We start from the raw sequence: 7321 nt of genomic DNA, 5'->3' as shown, positions 1-7321 counted from the left end.
CCCCGCTTGCGCTTCTCCTTGTGTTTGCACCCAGTAATCCGAGATAAACCTGCTGCTCCCTTCTCCACAATGGCTGGAAAAGAAAGATGACTGCATGGAGAAAGGGGCGAGGAGGGGAGGGCTGTATGTTGTTGCTGCTGCTGCTGCTGCTTCGGGAGAGAAGCTCTGTCAAGTCCCCAAACTGTCCCAGAAGCAGGTGCTGCCTGAGAACAAAACTAGGATTCGCTAAGAATTTCAAGGCTTAACACTTTGCAAATCGCGGAGGCAAAGCCAACTGCTATTGTTCGCAGAATCGCCGAGGCTCTCACTCCCCTGGGGATCACCAGTATGTTTACAGACCTGCAACTTTTCTTTTTCCTTTCTTTCTTTCTGTTGTTCGGGCAGGAGCTTACGAAAAGGCGAGAGGGAATGGGGGACACCGCCCCCGCTACCGCCCCCTCCCCAGTTAAGCACATTTATGGAAACAAAACAAAATCCCATAAGTCCATCGATGTAGGTCTTAAGCCCATGTGTCGCCCCACAACTTTAGATGCATCGTGATGCTGATTGGCCCATCCTCCAGTGTGGTTCTCTTAAGAGTAAATAACATCCTTGCCAACATTTGCAAAAGCATTTTGCTAAAGCTGTGCTGCTGCTTCTGAGCTGAGGTCTAAGGGGCCGGAATGTTTAGCAACGACAGAACCATCCGTGGTGTTCTGTGACTACGCTGGGTTTCGCCTTAAAATAAGGGGCACTTGGCATCAGACTTCGCTGGACCTCCAAGAGTTAGAGCCCCAATTTGAGAAGCCAGAGCTTTGTTGTCCTACGACCAAACTCAACCAGGTCAGAGAATGGACACAATGTACACTCCAAATGATCTTACCCGAAATACCACACCAGGGCAGGAAGGGGAGGAGATTTACTAGCATCACTAGCTTTTCTCAGAAGGTTTTTCTTTTCATGATTCATTATCCTAGGGTTAATGGCTATTTGGCTGGAAACATTTCTCTGCGCGAGAGAGGCGTCTGCACACGCAAGCGAGAGGTTCCACAAACAGGAAACACACGGACAGGAAGAGAGAGGTTCTGGACACAGCAAGGGTTGTAGGAAGGCTCCAGTACTTTCAGACCAACTAGCTGCCAGTTCACTTGGAAGCCAGTCAGTCACACTTTGTGTCAATGCAACATTGAATCATATAATTGTAGAGTGGGAAGGGGTCCCAAGTGTCATCTAGTCCAACCTCCTTTAATGCAATAATCTCAACTTGAACATAAATGACGGGATGGCTATCCATCCTTTGATTAAAAACATTCAAGGAAGGAGAGTCCGCCACCTCTCCTGAGAGTCTGTTCCACTGTGGAACGTCTCACACTTTCGAGGAAGTGTGCACAGGATCATAACTGACTACCACGTTCCTGAATTTGGAAGCAAGTCTCCTTCAATTTATGTATGTCTTAGGTAAGTCACCTTATACAAGTCAACGTACATAAATAACTCAAGGGGTTAGCTTGTTGCAGGAGTGAGCAAACTTTTTCAGCAGGGGGCCAGTCCACTGTCCCTCAGACCTTGTGGGGGGGCGGACTATTTTTTTTTGGGGGGGGGGATGAACGAATTCCTATGCCCCACAAATAACCCAGAGATGCATTTTAAATAAAAGCACACATTCTACTCATGTAACACCAGGCAGGCCCCACAAATAACCCAGAGGTGCATTTTAAATACTACTCATGTTGATTCTACTCATTCTACTCATGCTGATTCCCGGACCGTCCGCGGGCCGGATTTAGAAGGCGATTGGACCGGATCTGCCCCCCGGGCCTTAGTTTGCCTACCCATGTTGTAAGGGGTGCACATCATCCTGGATCGGGAGGCACATCTCGCCCCACTCCAGTGTGTGTATAGCTGCCTGACAATTTAGGGTTGTACTCTATGCATCTGATGAAGTGGAATCTAGCACAGGAAAGCTTATGCCATAGCCTTTTATGCTACCTTAACGCTCCTTGCTGTTTCAGGAGCAATAGTTCGGAGCTGCGGTAGAATTTGACCGTATAGTTTGGGGGGGGGGGGAGTTAACAGAATACCCCGAAGTTCTCCACCTCCCCCAGCTCGTCCCAGTTTACTTTGTTAACACTTATGTATTGTTTCTCACCAGCCCAAAGCAGCTGGACGCTGTGAACAACATACAAGAACAATGCAATTGGGCTAGTGTCCCTCCCAAACACCATACTGAAGTTCTTTTAAGCGAACACGATGTGCAGTCTTGAACCACTGAAAGTCAGTGGAAACAAGCAAAGTGTGTTTGCACAATTAAAGGAGTTTTGGAATAGGGAAGCACTCTTCTCAGTTCTGCCTGGTGTTTGCAAGGATTTCTTTCAGGAGTGCGGGTCGAAAGCCAAGAAGGTGTGTGTGTGGGGGGGTGAGTTTCTCCTTCCATGGCCTCTTATTAGGCGCATCTCCCACCGAGTTCTCTGACAGTCTACTTGAATAGAGAGATCTCCCAACAGGCCAACCCACCCCTGGCATTAGTGGAAAGCGGCCAGCGGCACCCCTCCCCCCCCCCTATTCCCGGTCAACACTTTAACTAGCCACGTGAAATTAGTCCTTCTCTTCCTGCTGAGGAGGAGGGAAGTCAGTCGTGTGCGTGCGTGTGCACATTTGTCTGTGTTGGAAGCAAAGAGGCAGCTGTTGCTGTTAGGAAGCCGGGCAAGCTGGGATGCCCGGGCAACAGGATCCTGTTTTCGTCCCAGGACAGGACCACTAAATTGTCAGGCTTAACTTTTTCCCCCCCTCCTGGAACAGCACAGCTACTGCAAATCCTTGGACGAGGCCACGGCGTGCCACACACACATACACACGTTAGAAAGAGCAGCTTAACACGGAATGGTAAAAATAAGTAAGTAAAACAAGAGTATGTTGCCCTAAAAAAAGGGGGCGGGCGAAGAAAAAGGTTAGTTTCCTTTTCCTTCATGCATCGTTATCCCCTCTTAGCCCCTTCCTGCCTCCCCCCACCCTACAGTACACCGACGAAATCAACATCTTCTATGAATTTCCCCAGCGGGGAAGTGCTCAGAGCGCAAGTGGGTGAAATTCGGGAGGCGCCAGAAGCAGAAGTCCCGCCTCCTCGTCTCCATCATTCGGCTTATCCCGGTCATGAATATTGTTTCTTATAAGCATCCTTCGCTCGCTTCTCCCTCTCCCTCCCTTCCCTCCCTCTCTCTGTGTCCGCGGAGGAAGAAGCCGCTGCCGCCGCCGCCGCTGGAAGCAGCAAAGGAGCTTCGGTTGTCTGACTGCAGGGCGGGGGAGGGCGCAGCAGCCGAGGGAGCACAGAGCGCGGGCGGCGGGCAGGCGGGGAGGGGGCGGTTTCAAGAACCGGAGACTACGTCGTTCAGTTCGGAACGGGCCGAGCGGGTCCTTGGAAGCGGTTTGGGTCCACGCGCTGGGAGTGTGAAAGAGACATTCATGTGCCTGTCCCTTTTGTCTCTGCGCTGACCCTGGATGGATTAGAGGTCCCCGGAGCCTTTATTTCCTTTTCTCTGCCCACAGAAAAGCAGGTTGAAGGTGAGGCGATGTCTTGGGCAGAGACGCTGCAATGGGTTTCTCTCTCTCTCTCTCCCTTTCCCCCCTCTTTCTTTCTTTCTTTCTTTCTTTCTTCATTCAGCTCAGTCCTTCTTCTCCTTCCCGCCCATCACTGTTCAAAGCAGCTGTTCAAATACTAGGGCTGCTTACTTTGACGGGAAGAGGATTTTCAAACAAACCTTAAAAAGCTTTGAACTGACAGGCCTCCTTGATATCTCCTTCATTCCAGTATAGCTCCCTGAGAATATTCTCCATAGGAGGGGAAAAAAGGATATATACAGAAAGATGGGGACGACGTCGAATGGTGTGTGTGTGTCTGCGCGCGTAGAAGGTCCCGTTCAAAGGTGGGCTCCAGGGGCTGATCCTACCGGGAGCGCAGGATCAAAATCAAAGCAGTTCCAGAGGTGGACCTTGTGTGGATTTCAGGCTCCTGTTGTCAGCTGGGGTTGTGAAATCTCCCATTGGTTAAGTGGGCAAACACTGAATCACTCACAGCAAACCCTAAATTTCTCTTGCAGGGAGAAGGAAGACACAGGATACAAAATGATTTAAACCAACCAACCAAACAAACAAACAATCAGAAAACACTCGAGACATTTCGAGGAAGATTTTGTGGTGGCTTAGGCACCCACGAACAGATTGGGATCCAGCACGGTTCCCCTGCTCACTTGTCAACCATCCCAACAGGACACCGAAAATGAGTTTGTTAAGCTTTATCGATTCATCTGCTGATCACAGATACATGCCATGAAAACGTTAATTGTACTTCTGGACTAACAGAAAACAAAAACAGCAATCCACTTGGGTTCAGGCAGTGCAATTTCCTAAGCAACACACAGATTAATTGATCCAGTTAGATCTTACCATCTTAAAAAGTCTTCCATATTGAGGCAGGCTGCCCCCTCAACCCTTCCCCCCTTCTCACAGCCCTTTCCTTCCACTAATGCATAGAAATGAAAACTTTGCAGCTGACACATGCCTCTTAGGGGAAAATGTATGAAATTCTGTGTCTACTTGCTTGGCGACTAAGCCCCGCTGAACTCCGTAGGACTAGCGCCCATTCGAACCTGCATAGGATCGTGCGACCTCCCCACTCTCCCACGCCCCTTGCCCCGCCGCTTTTACCCCTTGATCCTAAAATACATGGACATAGCACCCATACCATGGGCTTAAGGTGTGAAGAAGCTGTAATACAGCCCAGTACGGATGGACGCACACAGGCACTGCTGCTGCTGCTCCCTTCTCCCCTCCCCTCCCCCCTCCAATTCAAAGGCCGAGCCTGGAGATGTGTGCACGCACATGTGCTAGCCTAGGACGCATTTAATGTAACTATTGTGAGCCTGGGCTGTTTTGATCTTGTTCCCTTTTAACCTTTCGATACGAGGAACCATTCAATCCTGCGCTTTGGCGGAGCTTTTTCCACTGGGGCTCGAATGAGCCTGATTTAGTGGAGAGCGAGAGACCCCAACAACACATGAATGAAACTTCAACTTTTAAGGGCCTACGCAGAAGGACCAGAAAAAGAAACGCGGGGGGCGGAGGGGGGGTGAAGAGGAGGAAGGAAGGGGGAAGGGGGAGAAAAGCGCCCCTCTCCGAAGCCGGGGCTTCACAAGTGATCGCTTGAAGAATCCGATCTGGCACAAAGAGGCAGCTGGGCTGTTTTAATGAAATCTGCCTTCAAGCCGCAAGAGCTGCAGCCTCAGGGATGCATTTATAAGATGACTGAAAAGCTACACTTTCAAGTCGGGGCTCCTTCGGGTGGCTGTAACAAACACATGATTTAACTAAGAAGCCTAAACAGAATGGACAGAAATTGATAACTCTGATTGCGCGCGGTCACACTTCCCACGCTCACCATTTGAACGGGCTTCTCCCTCCCTCAGACAAAAAGGCCAACTTACTTGCCACAGTATCGATATCCCCAGAAGACAGAAAAGAGAAGGATTCTTCCCCCTCCCACCCAGCCCATGAAAAGTTTGAGAGGGGGGACGCTGAAGATTTATCACTTTCCCTCCTCCAACTAGTATTCCGCTGACAACTCCTAAGCTGACTGCCAAATTTTATCTGCCTCGCTGTTTCAAACAAGCAGGATAGAATGTTCTGCGTTCAGTACTTGAAATTAGTGATTTGAATTCCAGGATATTAGTCTCTTTTCCCCACCCTCCTCACCCCATCCCTGCTTCATCCTCCGGTTCTGAATCTTGTCATTAAAAATGATCCACCCTTTGTAGTCCGCAAGTGAATATTTTATAGGCAGATACCACTACGAACACTTCTAACAGAACGTCAACCAGTCAGACTTTAGCTGTTTCAGGGATTACTTTGAGTAATTTATCAAAGGAATGCTGCTAAATTTGGAGTGGTGAATATGAGGCCTTGGGGGGGGGGGGAGCGAAGGGAAGGGGGAAATGAAGGGGGACAATTTCCATCAGGCTGGGAGGCGAATCCTGTACTCAGAACTAATGTCGCTTGTTTGTACTGAAATTTCAGACAGAAGACAAGATGCTATTTATTGGTAGAGAAGAGTTTATTTGTATGCGATGTCGTTTCCAAAGGCTTTGTTGTTAAAGTGACTCTCCCCTCTCCCCTTTAACAATGTGAGTTAAAGGGGATTTCTTTTGGCAGGCAAGTAGGTGAATAAGCTATAGAGGGACTGCAAGGATCACTCAAAGCTTCTGTTTAAGCTGGTGTAGGAAGATTTTCACGAGAAACCTTATTCTTTTTTAACAGACTGTTTGAAGATGTATGCCTCACACATCCATCTACGGGTTTCATGAATCTTATTTCAAATTACCTGTGGCCCTTAAATTACCCGCGGAAACTTTCCCTAAAATTTGGAATGTTATAGATTGCGTCTGTCCCTAAAATTACTGGATGTATCCCAAATACTTCTGACAAAAGCAGATCTCAGTATATTATGTCATTAGCAGAGTCTACCCAAGGGATTTGTGAAATCTACCCCGCCGCACATGCACTTTTAAAAGGTTATAGTATAAAAACTTTATGCTTTGTATTTAGGACGTCCTCCTTTCCACTCCTGATCGTGTGCGATGTGTGGTGGTGTGGGTGGGTGTGGGGGAGACTATTCCATCATGCCGGCTTCCCCCTGACAACTAAAGAAGTTGTTATTTTCCTAAGAGAGGATTAAAGGAGGTGGGGGGATACATACAGCTCAGAAAGGATTTCTTTCTTATTGTACATGACTCAGGGAAATTATTCTTCCTTGAACAGGTTACATGTTCTTATGTTTCCGTGAATGGCGAGTTGGGGGAAGGACGAAGACGCACAGAGAGACAAAATAAAGCAGCACTCAAGTGACTTGTTCTGTCTCCTGTGCTTCACTTTATCCAAGGGGAAAGGCGAAGGCAGCGGATTCGTGGTGACAGGATTCCTCCCCATAAAAGAACTGGGGCTCGATTTCAGCAACTGTAAACTCAGCTTATGCTTGGAAGGCGGAGTGGTGGGGTGAGGGGAAGGACGAGGAAGGCCCAAAGCCAGCGACACTGAAACTTACGAATATTTGGCCGTATAATAATGATAACGATGATGTTAGGAATTCAAAAAGAAGAGGCTTGCTACTCTTTTCTTGGGAGTGGGGCAAAATCTTGAACAGAAATGCAACCCACCGCACTTCTGTGACAGTGCAGCAGAAGTTAAATGCAAAAGCCAAGACGGGGCTACCGCACTCAAAGCTTTTAGTGGACAGTGGCAGCCCAGACAGCCCTAAACACGCTCACTGCGAAGACAGTTCCAATGAACTCGGTGG

This window comes from Podarcis gaigeae (genome assembly GCF_964106915.1).
Source record: "Podarcis gaigeae genome assembly, chromosome: 3".
Lineage (NCBI taxonomy): Eukaryota > Metazoa > Chordata > Lepidosauria > Squamata > Lacertidae > Podarcis > Podarcis gaigeae.
Note: the sequence above shows the minus strand (reverse complement) of the source record.